At 37.1% G+C, this 22,235-nt stretch overlaps 1 non-coding gene across 1 annotated transcript; it reads right to left on the reverse strand.

The window, feature by feature from the left end:
* Positions 1–21,783: 21,783 nt before the first annotated feature.
* On the reverse strand, positions 21,784–21,856 carry TRNAF-GAA (transfer RNA phenylalanine (anticodon GAA)). Its single transcript has one exon. It is a non-coding gene; the product is annotated as a tRNA-Phe (tRNA).
* Positions 21,857–22,235: the final 379 nt, after the last annotated feature.

A 22,235-nucleotide genomic window follows, 5' to 3' on the forward strand; every position in this document is an offset into this window, starting at 1 on the left:
ACGTAACTCATCCCCGTCAAAAGAAACCTTAAAGGCAAAGCTGAACAATCGAGCTGAGTATTCATCAGGACAGCGCCAATGATCCGTTGACTAAAAGACAAAGCCCGACACAGGTCTACACCAATTCAGAAGTCTCGAAAATCTGCCTAGAGACCTTTTCGAGACGCATGGATCAACTGGCATTTGGCAAGAAGACAAAACTAGTGCTAGAAGACGAACCTGACGCAAGAAGACGAAACTGGCAAGCCTGACGCCTGCTAAAATCAGACGATAGGATTGGCCTGCGATTCTGGAAGCTGACCAATGAATGACGATTAAAGACCGTTACTCCTAACGGATATGTCGGAATTCAAATGATTTGAAGCTTCAGAATTCACTATAAAAGGACAAGTTCATCACTTGGATCCTCACGGCACATACAAGAAAATACAGACAGAAAAGCAAATCTTCACAAGAGTGAAAATCCAAAATAGAAGCTGTCTGAAAAGAAAGCAAGCTCTTACACCCAATTTCCAATCATTGTGTAAAAGTCTAGAGTGAATTTGTATTCATCTAAAGTGTTCTTCGTTTTGAGAGAACAATCATGTATCAATTGTAAAGGTTAGAAGAGTGAAGCTGAGTACTCGGTTTTAGTGCTCAGTGGTAGAGAAAATCTGAGTGTTCGGTTATAGCGCTCAGTAGGATTGAGTAGACGAATAGAGGATGGTACTCTTGCATACTCAATTGCTTTGTAAACGGTTTTTGCTCTACCCTTAAAGAGCTCAGTAGTGGATTGAAAAAGCCCGGAGGGATTCTAGGGACTGGACGTAGGCGGTGAGGCTGAACCAGGATAAGACTGCTGAGTAATCTCTAACCCTTTCTCTTGATATATATGTATGTATTGCTTGCTTAAATTACTCAGTATATAATTTGTACAAGCCGACGCTGAGTAATCAGAGTGCTGAGTTGGAAGCTGACCCAAAGTGTTATTTCCCAACTCACAATTGAAACAACTCTAGTCAGCATCTGATTAAAGCTGTCTCACACTTCACTCAGCCTTGCTGACCTAAAGCCGAGTTAAATTATCAAACATTTAAATAAGTCAGCATTATTAAGCGAAAAAGTTATATTAGTTCCTAACCCCCCCCCCCCCCCCCCCTTGGAACTAATCATATCAAGTTACACGGGACCAACAGTAGGGTCATGGTTCTGTAAAACCATTTTTTATAAAGCTACGTCGTTTCCAAAAATATTAAGCATAAATTAATTGTAAAGTATGAGGTTAGAATTGACATCCAAAAAATTTCCAATTGAAATTGGAATTGATTTGCTTTCAGTGTTCATATATCAATTCTCTTTTAATTCTATAGAATAATGTTCTACGTCTTCTTTTGCAAAGTTGCTTAAGGAGACCCGGATCTAGATCTACAACGAATATCAGTTCTGCAATTGCAGTCCTGGAAACTCGACATACTGCACACCATTGGTCTTGAAGGGAGATCGTTATCTTGTTATCACTTAGGTCCCGTTTGGTACCCTTTAATGAACGTTGTAATGGAATACCCATTACAATAGATGTTCATTATCATGTTTGGATTAATCTATTATTTTTATCGTAATGGAATGACAATTACATCACTCAATTTTGCTTTACAAATTTATGTAATGAGAATTGCATAAAAGATAGGCATGAATTCTCATTACTACTACCCCAAATATATATTTTTGTTATTTATATTTATTATCCACAATTCTTATTAAACGGTAAAACATAAAATAAGAAAACCATGAAAAATGCGAAGAACCGGAAATATGTGAAAAAGGAAAAAACGAAAACCCGAAAAATATAAAAAATGGAAAAATATAAAAAAAATGAGAAAAAACATGAAGCACAAAAAAGAAAAAATTAGAAAAACATGAAAGATGGAGAAAATTGGAAACGGAAAATGGAAAAGACATAAAAACTAAAAACGTGAAAAATACGAAAAATGCAAAAAACAAAAAATGCGAAAACGGAAAAAACGAACAAAAACTAACTAGTTTTTAAACATCATAATATGGATGGTGTTTCTATGTATATGAAAATTTGAGAATAATTGAAGTCTACATTTGATGAAACAAACATAAGTATTGGAGTAATAATTACATTGCACTAATTTTTAAAAAATTTGCCAATCAAATATTGTAATGTAATCATTATTACATTCCATTACATTATAACTTTAATTACATTACAATATTGATTACATTACATTGTACCAAATGAGGTCTTAGTAGCTGAGTTTCATTTCTTATGAAATTTCACTAGGTTAAGAACTTGTTGAATGCTTTCATTCATAGTATTAGAATTAAACTTGTCCTTTAAGGCAAACATACATTGGAGTGAAAGTTTCTCATACTAATTTTCCAAAATAATACATATTGACAATACTCGATAAAATTCCAATTTCATTCATGGTTTCCATAAAATTCTATCTCTCGAATGAGCCCATCGAGATAGCCGGATACAATGACAAATACATGATTGGCCCGCTGGGAGGCCAATTTTACATGTGAGTGCATAAAAAAAACTTGCTAAATCGAACTTACTCAAATTTCTTTCTTTGTGTGTGTATATACATGTTATTATCTGAGTGGTCCAGAACCAATTTTTACATACCACTGTAAAACTAATAATAAGATAAGAGCCACTAATAATCAAGGGAAAAACATACTTTAATATCTTAAATGAAAGTATATAAAAAATCATTTGGAAGAACCATTTCTGTTCAAATCTTGTGCTGATAACATCATTTGCAGGCTACCATATGAGGTGGTTGCAAATATATTACATGTGTCACAAGAAGGAAAATTGTTGGCATTTCAGTCTAAGTCGAACCATGTAAAGTCTTGCAATGTGCAAATCTTGTGATGTTGGATTTGATTATTTGCTTAATTTTAAGTGAACATTATTGACAGGTTAAATTGTTTGGTTGGTTATTTAATTCTTGGGTTATGAGATTTTGGTAGACGGTAATAAATGAGGAGCATTTATGTAGTTATGTTGGTGTTTGTGCTTAATTATGATAATTGCTTGGTTTTTATGTGTTTTCAATGTGACCCGGGATGGGGGTTACATCAATAAAGGTCAGCGTGTATCAGACACTCTAGGATTAATACATTCAGATGTATGTGGTCCTATGTCAGTCCAAGCAAGAGGAGGATTCAGATACTTCATTAGCTTCATAGATGATCATACTAGATATGATTATATCTATTTGATGAAGCATAAGTCAGAAGCTTTTGAGAAATTCAAATGCTTTAAGAATGAAGTTAAGAATCAAACCCGAAAGACTATTAAGATACTTCGATCTGATCGAGGTGGAGAATATCTTTCTGAAGAATTTATGAATTATCTAAATGAATGTGGAATATGCTCACAATGGACGCCTCCTTATACACCACAACACAATGGTGTATCAGAAAGGAGAAATCGCACCTTACTAGATATGGTACGATCCATGATGAGCACCGCTTCTCTTCCAAAATCATTCTGGGGCTATGCCTTGGAAACTGCCCTATTTACCTTAAACCGAGTTCCAACCAAATCCGCCAGTGCCACACCATTCGAACTGTTTGTTGGTAGAAAACCCATCTTCTCTTTCATGAGAATATGGGGATGTTCAGCATACGTTAAACGTATTGTGTCAAACAAATTAGATCCCAAATCTGACAAGTGTTTCTTCATTGGATACCCAAAGGAAACTGTGGGATATTACTTTTATCATCCAGATGACCAGAAAGTAATAGTATCCAAACACGCAATGTTTCTAGAGAAAGAGTTTCTGGAAGAGACACAAAATGGAAGCGTAATTGAATTTGAGGAAGTTCAAGAGGAATCACATGTTGAAAACGCGAAAGAAGTTGAACTCGAACCCGTTTCACTAGATGAAACACAAGTGTCATATCCCACTCGTAGGTCTCAAAGAATTCGTGAACTCCTAGTTAGATATGGTTTTCTAATGGGAGATAACGAACCAGTTCCCGTGTTAGACAATGAACCCGAAACCTATGAAGAAGCTCTTGCTAGTCCAGAATCTAAAGCATGGCTTGAAGCCATGAATTCTGAAATGGACTCCATGTATACTAACCAAGTGTGGACTTTGGTTGATCCACCCGAAGGGATAAAACCCATTGGGTGCAGGTGGATCTTCAAGAAGAAGACGGACATGGATGGAAAGGTTAGTACCTACAAAGCTAGGTTAGTATCGAAAGGATATCGTCAAAAGCAAGGAGTTGACTATGACGAGACTTTCTCTCTAGTAGCCATGTTCAAATCCATCAGAATATTGATTGCAATTGCCGCTCATTTTGACTATGAGATTTGGCAAATGGATGTGAAAACAGCTTTCCTAAATGGAAACCTGCTTGAGGATGTATACATGATGCAACCTAAAGGTTTCACGTCGAAGGATGCAACCAAGGTTTGCAAACTTCAAAGGTCCATTTATGGACTCAAGCAAGCATCTAGAAGCTGGAACAAGCGTTTTGATGAAACCATAAAACAATTTGGTTTCGAGCAAAACTCTGAAGAGGCTTGTGTTTACAAAAGACAAGTGGGAGCTCAGTCGTTTTCTTAGTACTATATGTTGATGATATACTACTTATGGGAAACGATGTTGCAATGTTGCAAACAGTAAAAGTTTGGTTATCGGGTAATTTCTCCATGAAAGACTTGGGAGAAGCAGCCTATATGTCACATCCGTGTCTAAATTTCCATCGAGAGTTATCCGGATCGGTGATTTTATATTTGAAGACCATGTTCAGTGAGGGACATGGCCTGTGTACACAGTCTGAAGACCTATTGGGTATGGCAGCGAAGTGTTGGGTAAGACCATATGGGATAGGCAATGTTAAGAGACGTCTCGACTATATATATGGTTATGGATTGATACTTAAGGGGAGAAACTCGAGGATGGATACAATGTTTTAAGTTCATTTTGGATTATGTTTTCGGTTATGATTGATTTTGATATAAGGTTTTACGTTTGATTGAATACGAGTTGGTTTGATAAAACACTTATTTGATTACAAGTTGGTTTGATAAAACATTTATTTGATTATGAATTGGTTTGATAAAATGTTTATCTGTTTTGATTCGTTTTGATAAGATACATTATATATATATATATATAATATGAACTTAAGTGTTAAGTATATTTTATAAGGTTTTGATTAAATCCTTTCTAAATGTATATATGTAGCTATGTTAAGTAAAGTTGGTCTTTATAGCTGATAGTTTCTTACTGAGATTTTTGTCTCACGTTTTTAAATGTTTTAATATTTTTAGGTGAGAAAGTACAAGATATAGAGAAGGTTACCGACCGATTAGGCGAGATTTGGAAATTGGCTGCTTATTGTTAGAATTATGGTTAGAACTTTGGTATTGCAATTGTAATATAATGATATTTGGATAAATTGGAGACTCCTAAGTATTGATTATGATCTTTCTATTTCACGCCCGATGCCGATTGAGGTCGTTTAGGGTCGGGTGTGACACTATATCTTAGGGATTAAGATCTATCGGGATAGATCGAAGAGACTGCTCAGACTATCCCAGTCTACATATATTGACAAAGTCCTAAAGTGTTTTGACATGCATGAATCGAAAAGAGGTAACTTACCAATGGTCCATGGTGTCAAGTTATCAAATGATCAATGTCCTAAAACGGACAGTGATAAGAATCGCATGGCTGTAATTCCTTACTCCAGTGTGGTTGGTTCGATCATGTATGTCATGCTTTGTACTAGACCTGATGTGGCGTTCGTATTGAGTATGACGAGCCGATATCAAGGGAATCCAGGATTTGATCACTGGATTGCTATCAAGAACATTCTTAAGTAAAGATATGTTCCTCATATATGGACATAGAGAATTGAAAATTGAAGGATATTCAGATGCTAGTAATCTGACTGATGAAAATGATTATAGATCCCAATCAGGATACCAGTTTATCCTGAATGGAGGTTCAGTTAGTTGGAAGAGTTCCAAGCAAGGAAGTGTTGCTTTCTCGTCGACTGAATCAGAGTACATCGCAGCTGTAGAAGCGGTAAAGGAGGCTGTTTGGATTAGGATGTTCATAAAAGAACTAGGAGTGGTGCCTGACATTGTGAATCCCATTACTCTGTACTGTGATAACAATGGAGCCATTGCACAAGCAAAGGAACCACGATCTCATAATGCATCCAAACATTATCTCAAGCGATATCATCTCATTAGGGAGATCATAGCCAGGGGAGATGTGAGAATAGAAAAGGTGCCTACTGAGGACAACGTTGCAGATCCGTTGACCAAGCCATTACCACAAAGATCTCACGATAAAAATCTTAGTTCTTCTGGTATTAGTTTCAGAAACAATTGGCTTTAGTCCAAGTGGGAGAATGTTGGAGTTTAGTGTCCTAAAGACAATTGTTTTAGGATATTAATGTTAATGAATAAATTGTTTATTTGATCATTTGTTTAATCAGATATATAGCATTAAAATGTAACTATATATAAAGGCACAAATCTTTCATAAAGAAAGTAACCCTAAGTTTATTTAAGTAGTTATAAAGTGTTCATACAAACATGAAGTGAGACTGTACTTTATAATAGACCAATAGACTTAAAGTAAACCCAAGTCAAGTGATATGTTATAGGGGTTGGCATATTATTATTGAGACTTGCATGTAACAGTATTTTCTGTCGAGACAGAAAGCTGATCTCATAAGCTTTAGATATTCAGATATCTAGACAGTTACATGGATCCGGTGAAGGAGTTCATTAGGATTGGGACCCGACTTGAGATAACAGAATGGATTGATTTATCTAATGTGTCAATTGTTCATCTCATTGGTATTAGTATGTATAACTAATCCTCAGACTCAAACATTCATTAATTAGTGATTCTGTATTATGGAGTCTGATACTTTGATTCTGTGCGAGCACGATCCAACAGGTGAGAGTCTGGGGTGTGTGAGAGCAGGGTTGCATATCACACAAAGTAATTGCAGAATAGTTAATGTCAGATTGAGCATTCGTCACTCCCGATAAGTGGGAGTATATCCAAATGGCCGCTTGTGGTGAATTGACTGAAATCCTTGCAAGGTGATACAGTTAAGAGTAGAAATGAACTTTTCACTTAACTTATTTTTCAGAGTGAATTCAACCTGTACAAGTAAAACTGGACTCTTCATTATATGTAACCTTGACACGTTCCATGGTTATAAGGAATTGATCGACAGGATATAGTTGATGAAGGATCGTATTATACTGTACCTAATGCAGAAAGGTTAACGTTAGTTATCAACCTGACTTCTTAATTGCTCTGGGGGAATATCATAGGTTCTGCTAGTAACAGCTCACGACGGTATTCTGTTATATATATGTTGGAATTAATCGTGATGAATAATTTCAAAGGATATATACGGCTAGTGGCAATAAAGAACCTAATGGGTCGCACATGAGACTTGGAATCGGAAGACGGAAATGTAATTAGTGGGACATACATATATGGGCCGAAATTTGTATTAATTTAGGGATAAATTAATTTGATTAATAATTATAATTTGATTATGGTTATCAATTAAATTAAAAGATTATCTGATAATATTAATTAGAAGTTTTTATGTGATTGAAACTCTAATTAATTATCCCTAACATTAATTAATTATTAATTTGATTAATAATAATTATCTAGATATAATTAGTTATTATTTAGATAATAGTAAAGTGTTTATTTAATTATCTAATTAGGAATCCTATTTCGAATAAGATTCCAATTATTTAATTACCTAACACAACTGGGATTAGGGTTTAGAGAAGTCTATAAATAGACTCCCTAACCCCATAAATTTCGACCAACACACAGAACAGGAGGAGAGGAATCGTTCTGTCTTTCGTTTCGACTAATTTACTTTATTTCTTACTCCCTCTTTGATCTCATATCGATTTCCGTTAGAGGCAATCATTGCAATTGCTATACTTTAAAGGTTGATTACTGATTAGTTTTGTTTTTCTGTATTGAATAAAAACGTTCGTTGCTCACGAGTTGATAATAAGAAGTTGTGGGCACTTCATTTGCAACGGTAAATAGTTCTTCACCAAAGGTATTACTTTCTATCCCTCTTTATACGAAATAACAATTAACAGATCTTGGAAAAGGGAAATAGATAAAATAGATAAAATTTTATTATTCCGCTACGCCTAGGCTTGTCTATTTTCCTACAGTATGTACAGAAAAAAAAGGAAAGGGAGAAAGAGAGAGAAAGGGAAATATGGGGTAGATTGGGTTTTTTTATTTAAAAAGGAGGGTGTTTTTATAATTATACTATGTGTGGATCCTGGTTAAGATAAAAAAAATAATGAGCTGGCGCGTTGACTTTTGAGTTGACCGGTCATTTTAACCGGCCATACACCAAAGTGGAAGGTCACTTATAAGTTCGTACATATTAGTGAGACAAATTGAAGATTATACACCAAAGTGTGATTTAGGATAAAAGTTGTATACCATTGGTGAAACTTACCCTAAATCCTCCCTTAAATACCCAATTAAACCACCACAAGCCTTCATCTTCTTCCATCTTTCTATTTAAACTCATCTTCATAACCTCAATTGTTACACATTCAAACTTTTAATTTTTGTTTCATTGTGTGTGTTTCTTCTCTCAAATTATGTTTTGTAATTCCATTTTAAGTGCAAGATGAGTGGAAGAGGGAAAAGAGTTAAGGTGATCACTGCCAACACCCAAAGGCAATAAGACATGTCCGGAGCTCAAAATCCACCACCTCTACTACCAACAGCAGGATTACCAACTATATCCATCAATTATGGTTTCCCCTTCATACTTCTCACAAAGGAAGTTAGTAAGAGGTTTCGATACATCTCTACTACCCAATGCACACCACTTCCGGTGTTTGATTCTGCATTTCTAGAGGAACGAGGGTCACTAGTCAATTTTGAACAAAAATTGGAGTCCATGGGTTGGTCGCCGAATGTTATATGACGATGGAGGATGTATTCCTCAATGGAAGCCATGTTCTACAATTTCACCTTTTTGGGGAAACATTCACGATCAATATCGAGTGGTCCACATCAAGTTAGGTTGTTGGGTGAGTGTGACCCCCCTAAGGAGTTGGCTAGTAGGGCTAGATGCCGAAACTTACTAGAAACAAATCATAGGGGCACAAGATTATAACATTTTAGATTTACAATCCAAGCTCGTTAAGGATCTCATTCTGAACCTCATTCATAAGTTTATCGCTTTTATCTTCACCGACAAAGCCAGAAGTAATTGGGTCAACGAACCGAAACTCTTCCTACTGTACTATCACTAGTGGAAAAAAGGGCATTAGCGACGCGTTTTTAATGTCATTACTGAATGCTTTTTGTGCATCGCTAATGCCTGTGTCGCAGTTGCTCAATGACACACCTTAAACACGCATCACAATTGATCTAACGTCAAATGCCACGCTCCTTCCAACCGAGCATTGCAATTGACCTTGTCAATAGCGACATGCTTTTGAGCAAGCGTCGCTATTGACAATAGCCATAGTTATTAAAGGCGTATGGCGCACTAAGGTGCCAGGGGTCCTGGAGCCTGGGAGCATGGCGCATGGCGATGGCGCGCGCCATAGCGAAACAAGGCGCACTGATGAGTGTCGAATTCACAAAAAATAAAATAACCTACTCTTGGAATCCAAAAACTGTAGTAAATATGGAGTAGGGTTGATGCGTGCCGTCTAGTGTAGTGTTTTCTACGACAAAATGTGTATTATGATAAGTGCATTACGACTATGGATGTGATCTTTCTAAGTGCTCTATCTTTACTAGACGTCACTACTTAGGGGCAAGTGTACCCCGTCGTATCAAGTAATAATCCGGTTAAGATGGGGTATCGAATCCACGGGATTTATAACTGCAAGTATTAAACGACTCGGTTTTATACATTATTTAAGCGGTGAATACTTTGAGGTTGATATGGGGACCAACTACAAACTACTCCTAACTACGGGTGAGGCGAATTTATATAACAAAACTCTATGGAGTGATGGGGATGCGATAAGTTATAACTATGACAAATAACGACTTCTAATGTTTATAGGGTTGATGGTTTGCTCTTGCAAAGATGACTATGTGTAGTGTAACCGACCCGTGAAGTACTTAGACTACGTGGTTCCTAGTCAAGGCGTGTCTAATGCTTGGGACCAGAAATTAGGGCCCGTAAGTTTCGTGGCTTGTCAATTCCTACGGTTTCCGGTTTGTCACTTCCGGTAAGGCAACACCTATATGAATCCCTAAAGATAGCCCGAATGGCATCGTAAATCGCGTTCTCCTACACAATAATCAATTATGAATATCAAAACAAGTAACAAACATCAACACATATATAGAAAAGAAGATTATGAATCATAAATTATAATTATGGAGAATGTAAATATGAATTACAACCAAGCCTAGTACATAGGATGAGTTTAAGCTAATTAGCAAGTGAAAAGGGAAGAATCCACCCTCGGAACTAGCTAACCGGACTCAAAGCCGTCTCTTAAGACTTGGATGGTGGAGCTTTCGAGCTTGGTGCACGGAAATGGGGCGAAACTTTGATGGAATGCCGGAATCAACGAACAAGCTCTCAAGATGGAAGAGTTTGGCTATATAAAGCCTAAAAACAAAATCTAAAACTACAAATGACAAGAATTACAAGATGTAAGGTGTCTAATGTATCTAATGTCTAAGGTAACCTAAATGAGTGCTAGTCACTCTTATTTATACATCAAACTGGGGGTAAGATTGTAATTCCACAAGGTGCAAGCATGAAGGAACATAATTTTGTGCAGAAATCCCATAATACGCCCCGCGTATGGTGGTATACGCCCTGCGTGTGTGCCCATTCCGTCAGAAATCTCCTGCATGTGGACCAATTCCAGATCTTGTTGTCTCAAACACGCCCCGCGTAGAATGGCATGCGCCTCGCGTGTTTGAGACTCTGACTTTTTATTGCTTGATTTGGTCCTATTACGTTGTGCGTAGCTTGAGGCACGCCCCGCGTAAATGAGTCTCTGAACTTTTATATTGAAGAATTCCCTCACACGCCCCGCGTAGGGATAGTTGACTCAGAGAGACCATGCAGTCTGACTTTTAGGATTAGGCTAATCATTTCTGACATGTGTCATACGCCTCGCGTATGCTGACTAGATCCCACATGGTGCCTGTGGATAGGGAAATTATTTTTGACTCCATGTTTCACGCCCCGCGTGAAGGGTGATACGCCCCGCGTATTGAGTGGATTTCACTCCTTGCTCGTACCTGAAATACAAATCTCGAGAGCTGAGTTAGCTTGACGTTTTTATTTCCTAAATTAATCAAAAACAAGGAAAATTAACTGAAAGCGCGGAATTTATTTTTATTTTGTTATTTTATTAAAACACTCTATTTTTGTAATTAAACTTATTTATTTCTTCCAAAATTAACCCGTAAATCACGCTAAAAGATAGGGGTAAAATACCCCTATCAAACCTCCTCGGACTTTAAAGTTTTACTTGTCCTCAAGTAAAAGAAATCGAAAGACAAGGGATTAAGACTATTAAGAAACAAACCGTCGGTTGGTTTTACCAAGTGCGTGATTTCAAAGTTAAAGTTTTATGCAAAGTTTTCGGTAAGTACCTACGCAAACAATCGAGTGACCAAAACTTATTTGAAACCTCCATGATCAAAATTAATAGGCAATATTAACGGGGGTTGATTATCTTTTGAGAACCCGATAGTACCTCACTAAGGGATTTCACTCTTACGCTCAAACTTTGGTGGGTCGGTGTTTTAGCACTCTTCTTTGCACTTACCCGAGATCACTTTGAGTTTGTATTTTCATCCGGGTTTTTCCTCCTATATTATGGTCTAGGCAATATTAAAAATGAACCCGGAGGGGGGTTGTAATGTGGGTGGCTTTTTAGTGGTTAATTTTCAGACACTCGAGTTTAAATATGACTTTAGTGATCGCACCGTATTTTTATTTTTGCCTTAGTAAGTTCGTAAAGAATAACTCGAAATTGCTCGGGTGGAGCTTGAGAATGCCTTATGCTCTTTATTGTGTTTTTCTTTTTCTTTTTGTTTTGAGAGCGGCACAAAAACGATCTCAAGAACTTATGGTGCTTTCTTATCAAGGCCTTGGTTTATTTCGGATGCAAAATGATTTTGTTGGTATTTAAACAAGAGGAAAAAGGGTTAATTGTTAAAAAGGGTATTAACAAGAAAAGTCGGTTAATAGGCTGGAGGGGGTTTCCCAGAGGTTGATAAAAACGAGAAAAATAAATTAAGAAAAGAATTAGACTAAGTGGGCTCGTTTTATCATCTATTGCCATTTTAACCAAAATAGGTGTACTTAACCCGGTATTAGGTGAAAACTCTATGAGTCGAGTGAAGTCAAAGCTCAAAATTACCTCACAAAATTTCGGGTTCAAATTGTGTACTATCGAGTCTTCGCTAAACTTTCAAACATCCCGTTTTTATTGCCTTTTTAAATTTCATTATGGAGATGACATGTGGGTTAGGACTCGATGCTTTTGTTTAGTATAAACCTAGGCTTTGCATAACTTCAAAATTAAGACTAAAAGTTCTTACTAAAACCGATCCTTTGTGTTCCGTCTTTTTATTTTAAGGACAAATAATGGAACTTTTATTTTACTTCCGAGGGGGAGGTAGTGTGTCGGAAAAATTTTAGAATCGATAAATCAGTTCAATTATTTTGTTGTTTATTTGATTTTTAGTTATTTTTGTTTTTGTTAGTGCAAAACAAACTGAAAGTGCGGGGTTGCACGGCCCTCCGCGTTATTAAAATGACGTCTATTCCAAGGACGTCGAAAAGAAGAGAAAAACAAAAACAAAAATAGTCATGAAACGAAAATTAGGCCCTTTAAAGGTCTGGTCCTACGCGAGGCGTGCCCCTGGGGGCGCCCCGCGTAGGCTTTGCGTTTTGAGCTCTTTTCTGGGCAGAGACTCAAATACGCGGGGCGCAGGAAGAGGGGCGCCCCACGTGTTTGAGTTTCTGATACATTTATACATGAAAAAGGCGATCACGCGGGGCGTAGAAGGGAACACGCCCTGCGTGGAAGGTGCATTTTAGGCCGATTTTGGCTAGAGGCTCAGATGCGCGGGGCGTGACAGTGTGTACGCCCCGCGTGAGATATTTGGATCTGTATGGGATTTGTTTTTCGTTAATAAAAATAGTGCCTAAAAATAACAAACAGATTTGAAATATATATACAACGGGTTTGAGGAATGCAAACCGAGGCTACGTTTAGAGTCGGAGTAGCTCGACTTTCTCGTGCGGTGGCTCAATGTAAGTTATCCGAGTTGGAACTTGATGGGTCCGAACCTCCATTATTCATGAGCGTTATCGCCTGTCCGGACTCCCGATTTTTGCCCCACGGATTTTGTTCGGTGTTCGCCGGGAGGGTTCCTAGTGGCCTTTCTTATTGCTGACGATTCAGATGGGCTACTTGGCGGCTAAGGTCCTTGCAAAACACCTCACTGTCGGAAAGACGGGTTAATATATCCTTCAATAAAGACGTGACCGATTGGTCATGTACATTGTCGGGAGGTGGAGCGTTCCGATTACCGGGCATGGCTTGTGATTGCCCGAGCCCGTTTTCCCGATATTCTTGCTTAAAGCCGGATGGGGGCCTTAACACATTATTATTATTGCCATATGACAAGTTCGGGTGTTGGTACCGAGGCCACCAACCGCTGTTATTATTATTGTGGTGGTGATAGGAGTTCGGGTTAGGATTATACCTTGGATTGCCTCCTATATAACTTACACTCTCGATGTCGCCGGCGAAAGGGCTACCGGCTTGGCAATTGAGTCCGTCGTGGTCTCCACCATAGTGATTGCACATCAGGACCTGTGCACTTTTGTTGAGGCTCAACTAGGCAATTAACGCGTCAAGTTTCTTATTCATCTCCGCTATGGAACTTTTCGGAGCCTCTTTCTCCACAGCGAACATTTGATGTCGCGACGGTCTGGCAAGCTGATCCTCTTGCCACTACACGCTTTTTCTCACGAGCTCGTGAATAAGCTCGTAGGCCTCACTTGCTGACTTCCGAAATAGATCCCCACCTACAGCGGAATCAACAGTCGCACGATTAGTGGGGGTTAAACCGTGGTAAAAGGTGCTTACCAAGTCGTGCTTTGGGATGTCATGGTGGGGGCAGTTTCGGAGCAACTTCCGGAACCTAGCCCAAGCTGCATGAAGGGCCTCGCATTCCAGTTGCCTAAAAGACGTGATATCAGTCCGTAACTTGACCGTTTTGGACGGTGGGAAATAGTAGGAAAGGAACTCCTTCTCGAGCTCCTCCCATGACGTGATGGATCCCGCCGCCAACGAGTGAAGCCACTCCAACGCCTACCCTGTTAAAGAAAAAGGAAACAACTTTAGTCTCACAGCCTCAACGGGAACACCATTTTACCGAGAGGTGTCGACACACATAAGGAATTTATCGAGATGTTCGTTGGGGTTCTCATGGAGTTCCCCTCCGAATTGACCGCATTGTTATATCAGCTAGATCATGCCGGTCTTTATCTCGTACGTGTTCCGATATCATAGGGGCGACAATTTCGTTACGGTTTTAGGGACGATGCGGAGCAAGGATCTCCATCATCGAACGTGTGTCGTTGCCCCCGCGGATGTTGTTCACATGCGGCCTTTGGTTTCCTTCGGGCTGGTTGACCTCGGCGTTGGGGTTTGCCATTTTCTCTCTCCGAATCCTACAAAGAGTACGTTCAATTTCGAAATCAATAGGAACGAGAGGGCAACTTCGAGATCGGGTATGCATAAAAAGAATGAAATAAAATACAATATCAACAAGAAAGAATGATGTTAGCAAAAGTATATATAAACAATTTATACAAAAAGAATGCTTAAACTAACAATAAAACGTTTTTGTCTAATATTGCAAGATGTTATAAATCCCCGGCAACGGCGCCAAAAACTTGATGCGTGCCGTCTAGTGTAGTGTTTTCTACAACAAAATGTGTATTATGATAAGTGCGTTACGACTATGGAAGTGATCTTTCTAAGTGCTCTATCTTTACTAGATGTCACTACTTAGGGGCAAGTGTACCCCGTCGTATCAAGTAATAATCCGGTTAAGACCGGGTATCGAATCCACGGGATTTATAACTGCAAGTATTAAACGACTCGGTTTTACACGTTATTTAAGCGGTGAATACTTTGAGGTTGATATGGGGACCAACTACAAACTACTCCTAACTACGGGTGAGGCGAATTTATATAACAAAACTCTATGGAGTGATGGGGATGCGATAAGTTATAACTATGACAAATAACGACTTCTAATGTTTATACGGTTGATGGTTTGCTCTTGCAAAGACGACTATATGTAGTGTAACCGACCCATGAAGTACTTAGACTACGTGGTTCCTAGTCAAGGCGTGTCTAATGCTTGGGACCAGAAATTAGGGCCCGTAAGTTCCGTGGCTTGTCAATTCCTACGGTTTTCGGTTTGTCACTTCCGGTAAGGCAACACCTATATGAATCCCTAAAGATAGCCCGAATGGCGTCGGAAATCGCGTTCTCCTACACAATAATCAATTATGAATATCAAAACAAGTAACAAACATCAACACGTATATAGAAAAGAAGATTATGAATCATAAATTATAATTATGGAGAATGTAAATATGAATTACAACCAAGCCTAGTACATAGGATGAGTTCAAGCTAATTAGCAAGTGAAAAGGGAAGAATCCACCCTCAGAACTAGCTAACCGGACTCAAAGCCGTCTCTTAGGACTTGGATGGTGGAGCTTTCGAGCTTGGTGCACGGAAATGGGGCGGAACTTTGATGGAATGCCGGAATCAACGAACAAGCTCTCAAGATGGAAGAGTTTGGCTATATAAAGCCTAAAAACAAAATCTAAAACTACAAATGACAAGAATTACAAGATGTAAGGTGTCTAATGTGTCTAATGTCTAAGGTAACCTAAATGAGTGCTAGTCACTCTTATTTATACATCAAGCTGGGGGTAAGATTGTAATTCCACAAGGTGCAAGCATGGAGGAACATAATTTTGTGCAGAAATCCCATAATACGCCCCGCGTATGGTGGTATACGCCCTGCGTGTGTGCCCATTCCGTCAGAAATCTCCTGTATGTGGACCAATTCCAGATCTTGTTGTCTCAAACATGCCCCACGTAGAATGGCATGCGGCTCGCGTGTTTGAGACTCTGACTTTTTATTGCTTGATTTGGTCCTTTTACGCCGTGCGTAGCTTGAGGCACGCCCCACGTAAATGAGTATCTGAACTTTTATGTTGAAGAATTCCCTCACACGCCCCACGTGTAAGGTAGTACGCCCCGCGTAGGGATAGTTGACTCAGGGAGACCATGCAGTCTGACTTTCAGGATTAGGCTGATCATTTCTGACATGTGTCATACGCCTCGCGTAGGTTGGCATACGCCTCGCGTATGCTGACTAGATCCCACATGGTGCATGTGGATAGGGCAATTATTTCTGACTCCATGTTTCACGCCCCGCGTGAAGGGTGATACGCCCCGCGTATTGAGTGGATTTCACTCCTTGCTCGTATCTGAAATACAAATCTCGAGAGCCGAGTTAGCTTGACGTTTTTATTTCCTAAATTAATCAAAAACAAGGAAAATTAACTGAAAGCGCGGAATTTATTTTTATTTTGTTATTTTATTAAAACACTCTATTTTTGTAATTAAACTTATTTATTTCTTCCAAAATTAACCCGTAAATCACGCTAAAAGATAGGGGTAAAATACCCCTATTAAGGGTCGAATCCTTAGAGACTGGTAGAATTATAACTTTTCAGAATTATAACACTCATCAAATTGGACAATTAAGAAAAGCTCATTAATTTTCCCTAATCAATTAAACAGTTCCAAACAAGCTTTAGAATTTAATTTGACTGAAAGTATTAAAGTATGAAAGAGATACCAATTCTACTCAATAATCACTAAAGCAGGATTATTTAAAGCATATCAATTACATTCACAACATAGGTTAAAAGCTTGTCCACAATTAACTATGTTATTTTCTACTTGCATTAGATGAATTAAACGATTATGTATTTAAACATCTAAATAGCAAAACGATTACAAGTAAATAATCAAATCAAGGATTTAATTAAGTCATGCAATACGAACAAGAACAGAATAGAAATTGATTACTTGAAATAGATGAAAAAGATTAAGTACAGAATGATCTCCCAATTGATTGTTCAAGACCTAAAAACTTCTAGCTAGAAATTGGAAATTAGTTCATATTGGAGGAAGAAGAAGCCATAGAAGAATGATGATGCATGCAGATCTTTTGATATTTTTTCTTGTTCTCTCTGTGTGTCTTCCTTTGTGTGTGTGTCCTCTATGTGTGTGTGTCCTTCCTCCCCCAAATGTGGTTCTGATTGTCTCTTCTTATAGCTTTCACAATTGTACCTCTTGGCTTTCAGGAGAGAGAAAAACTGACTCTTATTTATTCCTCATAAAAATATTAAGAGAAACTTTCATTTAGAATTAAACTCTAAAAGAAACTCCCTTTTATAATTAAACTCCAAAAGAAACTCAGTTTTAGAATTAAACTCTAATTAAGATTATTTAAGAAAATCCTATTAGAGTTAAAATCTCATAAATATTATATATGTTAAGAATCTCATAACATAAGTCATCAATTCTCCATTAAATGCTCATTGATCCACAGGCATAGGTTAGGACAGATCATCATTTGAAACTCCTTTTCAGCACATGACTTGACAAGTTTCTTCAAATTCTCTTTAAACTCCATATAATCACCCTTTTAACCATCAATTTGAAATTGAGTCTCAAAAATACCTACAAAATAGAAAACAAGGTAAACTTGCACCTAAACAACAAAACTAAAACTAAACCTTAAGGAATTAAGATATAAAAATATGTATAAATATGGACCTATCACGCACTTACAAAAACAAAAATTATAAATCTATAAAACTAACATAAAAATGAAATGAATACTAAATCATGACAATATTAAGTATAAATAAGTTTTAAAATACAAAATAAACCCCAAATTGAATACTAAATCCTAAGTTATACTCCTCATCAAAACTCTCCAAATTAACCACTCATGTTGAGATTGAATTCCCTTGGCTGCTTTGTTTCAGTGTTTTGTTCTACTAAACTTCTTCCACTTATAATAAGATTTTGTCTAATATTTGTTTTTTCCCTCATTTTGGACCCTTCAGAATCACTTGTTTCATATATGTAACTGTCAAAAAAACCACAAAACTGCCCTTAATTCATGTAGATCACAACCCTTTTTCGTAGCAGAAGTATTTACTGGTTCTCCGGGGAAATATGTCGGTCTAGCAGTGTAACATCCCTAAAACCCTAACATATGAGTCTTCCCACATTCATATATGTTTTTATGATTGAATACATACATTTTAGATTCATCTCATTGTCGTTAGAAGTTTCGTATTCATAATGCGATTAGCGTGCGATTAGTAGGCGATTAGTGTGTCGTTAAGATGTAACGATTGGTTAATTAAGTTAGGACTTAAATGAATGAACAAACATGTCCTTAATTGATTAAATTAGACTTGTTGAGGGCTGGAAATGAGGTTTGTGAGCAAGCACCTCACTAAGCTTGAGGTGTCACCCAATAGTAAGACAAAGTATGCCTCTTCACTTTTAAAAAGATGTACACAACTCATTCTTTATCTATTCCTTCCTCTTACATAACCTAAACCTTTCCAAAGAAAAATCTTCCAATTTCTTCCATTTTCAAGCCAAACAAGTCAAGTTAAGAAGCATACTAGGTGATTGACACAAGTTGAAGGTTAGTATGCTGTTTTAGCTTCTTTTCTATGGATTTGAGATTCTAAAATACCGAGGTATGATTATAGGATTTGTTGTGGATGAGTTGTGATTGAGTTTTTTGAGTTTTGGTATTGTTTGAATTGGTTTTAGGTTGTCCAAATGAAAGATATGTATCAAGTGCCTTAAACATAAATCTAGGGTGCTGCTTTCAGTCATTTTGGAGCATGTTTTTCATCTTGATATTGTTCGAATTTGAAGATACATAAAGAATAACCTATGTTCCTATATGTGTTATGAAACCCTCTGTAAAATATGGGACTTTAATTCCATATATAGAGGAAGAAAACCTAGATGGATCATGACTGCCTCGAAATTGAATGTCATGTGAGGCAGCCATGTTGATGTTGCATTTTGAGGACCTTAGATTCCGAATTTGGGAAAGTTTATTCATACAAAAGTGTTCCTAACTACTTGAAGTATATGCCTGTAAAAGTATTTTACAATCCATTGTGAGCTAGGTTGAGTGAATTATGGTACATGCAAATCTGGGTAGTCTGTTTCTTGGCTGGAAACAGGACAGAATAATTTTGCATACCATATATTATGTATAAGTGCTCTTAATATGAATTTTGGATATGTTATACCCATATATGTCTAGTTTTAGTAGGTTCAAGAAACAGGGCATTTGGATTCATATAGAGAAAGTTATGGCAGAATGTGTGCAAGTAGGTCATGTGATGATCTAAGGCAAAAGGATTAGATTGCATGAACTTTGTGGAGTTAGTGTCTTGTAAATCATATAGCATTCATTAGTTTATATTTTCATTAAGTTTATATTATGGCTAATTTTATAAATGTTATGTGACATTAGGAGGACAAGGTGCAATTGAACGCACACCCGATCGTGTTGAATAGATCGAACCAAGTGCGACGGTAAGCATATTGCTTATATATATGTATGAATGTATTGTGCCTTGAGACTTGTTGAGTGTGAGATGTGGTTGAATCTGATGTGAATGATGTGAATAATGTTTGAGTGTTTGTGATACGTTATGATTGATAAGAAAGTGATATGATTGAGTATGTTGCAGTGTTATGAGTAAGTGTGGCATGTTGAGCCTTGTGCGCATACTGGAACTGGATAATGGTTGGATAAGAAATGAACATGAGCTTGCTTAGATGGATATGTGAAATGGTCCAAGTTGAGAGTGCTATCCGAATATTGTGAGCCGGAAGCACATGTGTTGAGATATATGAGTACGTGAGTTGAGTTTAACTCCTTCGTAGCGTAGATGATTGTATTCCGAATTTAGTGAGCCGGAATACAGATTGGGCCCAAGGACCATTTTATATATATTATCTAAGTACAGCAAGGCCTTTCTAAAATATATATATTACTATACTAAGTGAAACAAGTGAATATCTTTCTATTGAAAATTCTAACTTGGTACTGATGATATATTTTGATCTCTGTTCTTTACATTACTTTTGTATATACATATATACGTAATATGTTTATTGAGTAGGTAGCTCACCCCTTGCCAACAGATTTTACAGGTTAGGTGGAGTTCTTCTTGTTTAAGGTCGCACCAGCAGTGTTAGTCCATTCTCATCTAGGCGTTTTGGAGTATTGTGATGTACTTTTGTTTTGTAAATCCTCTATGTAGGATAATGACTTAAACGTGTATTGTAAATTGTAAATGCTTTCTCTTATGTATAATATGTAAAGTTTATATATGATTGAAGTTTATATGATTGAGAATTGAAAGCATGTCTATAACTGATATTGTGTGAGATATTATGTGATCCTAATGAGGGGGGTTACAAGCAGAAACAATTAGAGGGTTTAAATTGATCCTTTCCGGAGAATTCGATAGTCTCCCTGAACATGCCTTTTATTTGGTAGGTAATATCGATGAAGCTACTGCGAAGGCTACAAACTTAGAAATGGAGAACAATTTGAAGAAATGACCTTAAATCTTTGTCCCAAGGAAGAATCCTAGAATTCCATCTGTTTTCTGGATTTGGAAAAGTGTGGATTTTCAAGAAAGGGAATCCTATGATATGCTGGGAATCGTTTATGAAACTCATCACGTCTGAAACGTATCTTAATGCCGGAAAGTTGGATAGGGTGGCCCTTACGTAAGGATTATATTGCTCCCAATTTTTATGAAATACAAGATGCTCATTGAATAAAATAATAATAAACTAATCCTCAGTCTTAGGTATTCAAGGAATATTTGTACACTCCCTTATAGATCAACAGAGTCATTGAAGTCTCCTTCATATTAGTATGGATAGACTAAATAAAAAAACTAATACAAAATACAATTAGGGATTCAATGAATTCTCAAATTTTGAAGATATTTATTTCGGGCGAGCCAATGACCTAAACAAATTCTGCATGATGAACTTTGTACCGCACAAAGACTTTAGATGAGCAATAGAAAGTCACATAACATAGAAGGGAATAACGAAATAAAAAGATGAAAGAAAATAAACACAAAGAAATGAAAGAGGATCAGATTCTATTTATACTCTATCTAAGATGAATCTTGGAGATTTGCACCTCTCACCTTCAACTCCTATAGACTAGACTTTTTGGTTTTTTAAATAACTAATTTTAGTTTAACCTTTCGAATCTATATGAAGTATTAAATGAAGTATTAACATTCTTTTTGACCGAGAGGAGACACATTATGATATGAACAAATAAAAAAAAAAGAAGAGGAAAAAGAATCGAATTTTTTTTACATACTTTTTTTATAACATAAACTTTTATAACATAAACTCTTTATTCATCTAGAAAGGCTATATGTCTAGATGGATAAGTTAAGTATATATCATGTATGATCCATACCATTACTGAATATCGATGTTGACCTATATCAGATAGAAATTTCATTAAATTGTAGAATGGATACTTAATACACAAATAAATCATGTGCCAGGAACCAGATTTGAACTGGTGACACGAGGATTTTCAGTCCTCTGCTCTACCAACTGAGCTATCCCGACCATTTTAGCCGCGCCGTCTTCCTCGTGTTACTAAATTTTAGTAAAAAACTTGGGCCTATGTCAATTAAAAAAAGACGAAAAAATATTCTAAAGTCTTACCCAGACCTGAAATGTTTTGTATCTTAAAAAAAAATTCAATTCGAATAATGATTTGGATTGTTAATCATTCCAATTTCCAATGAAAAGGAATTCATTGTTTTGCCCAAAGATGGGCATTTGTAGGTGTATCAAATCTATCACAAGATTGGGGAAAAGAAATCCAGCTCAAATATGTTTGTGAAAGAATCGAATTATTGAGAAAGATAACGAAATTGGAACCGTTAACGAAAAGAGAGAATGGGATAAAAAGAAGGGTAAATTCCAAAAAAAAACCCTGTGG

The sequence above is a fragment of the Euphorbia lathyris genome, chromosome 5 (assembly GCF_963576675.1).
Source record: "Euphorbia lathyris chromosome 5, ddEupLath1.1, whole genome shotgun sequence".
NCBI classification, from domain to species: domain Eukaryota; kingdom Viridiplantae; phylum Streptophyta; class Magnoliopsida; order Malpighiales; family Euphorbiaceae; genus Euphorbia; species Euphorbia lathyris.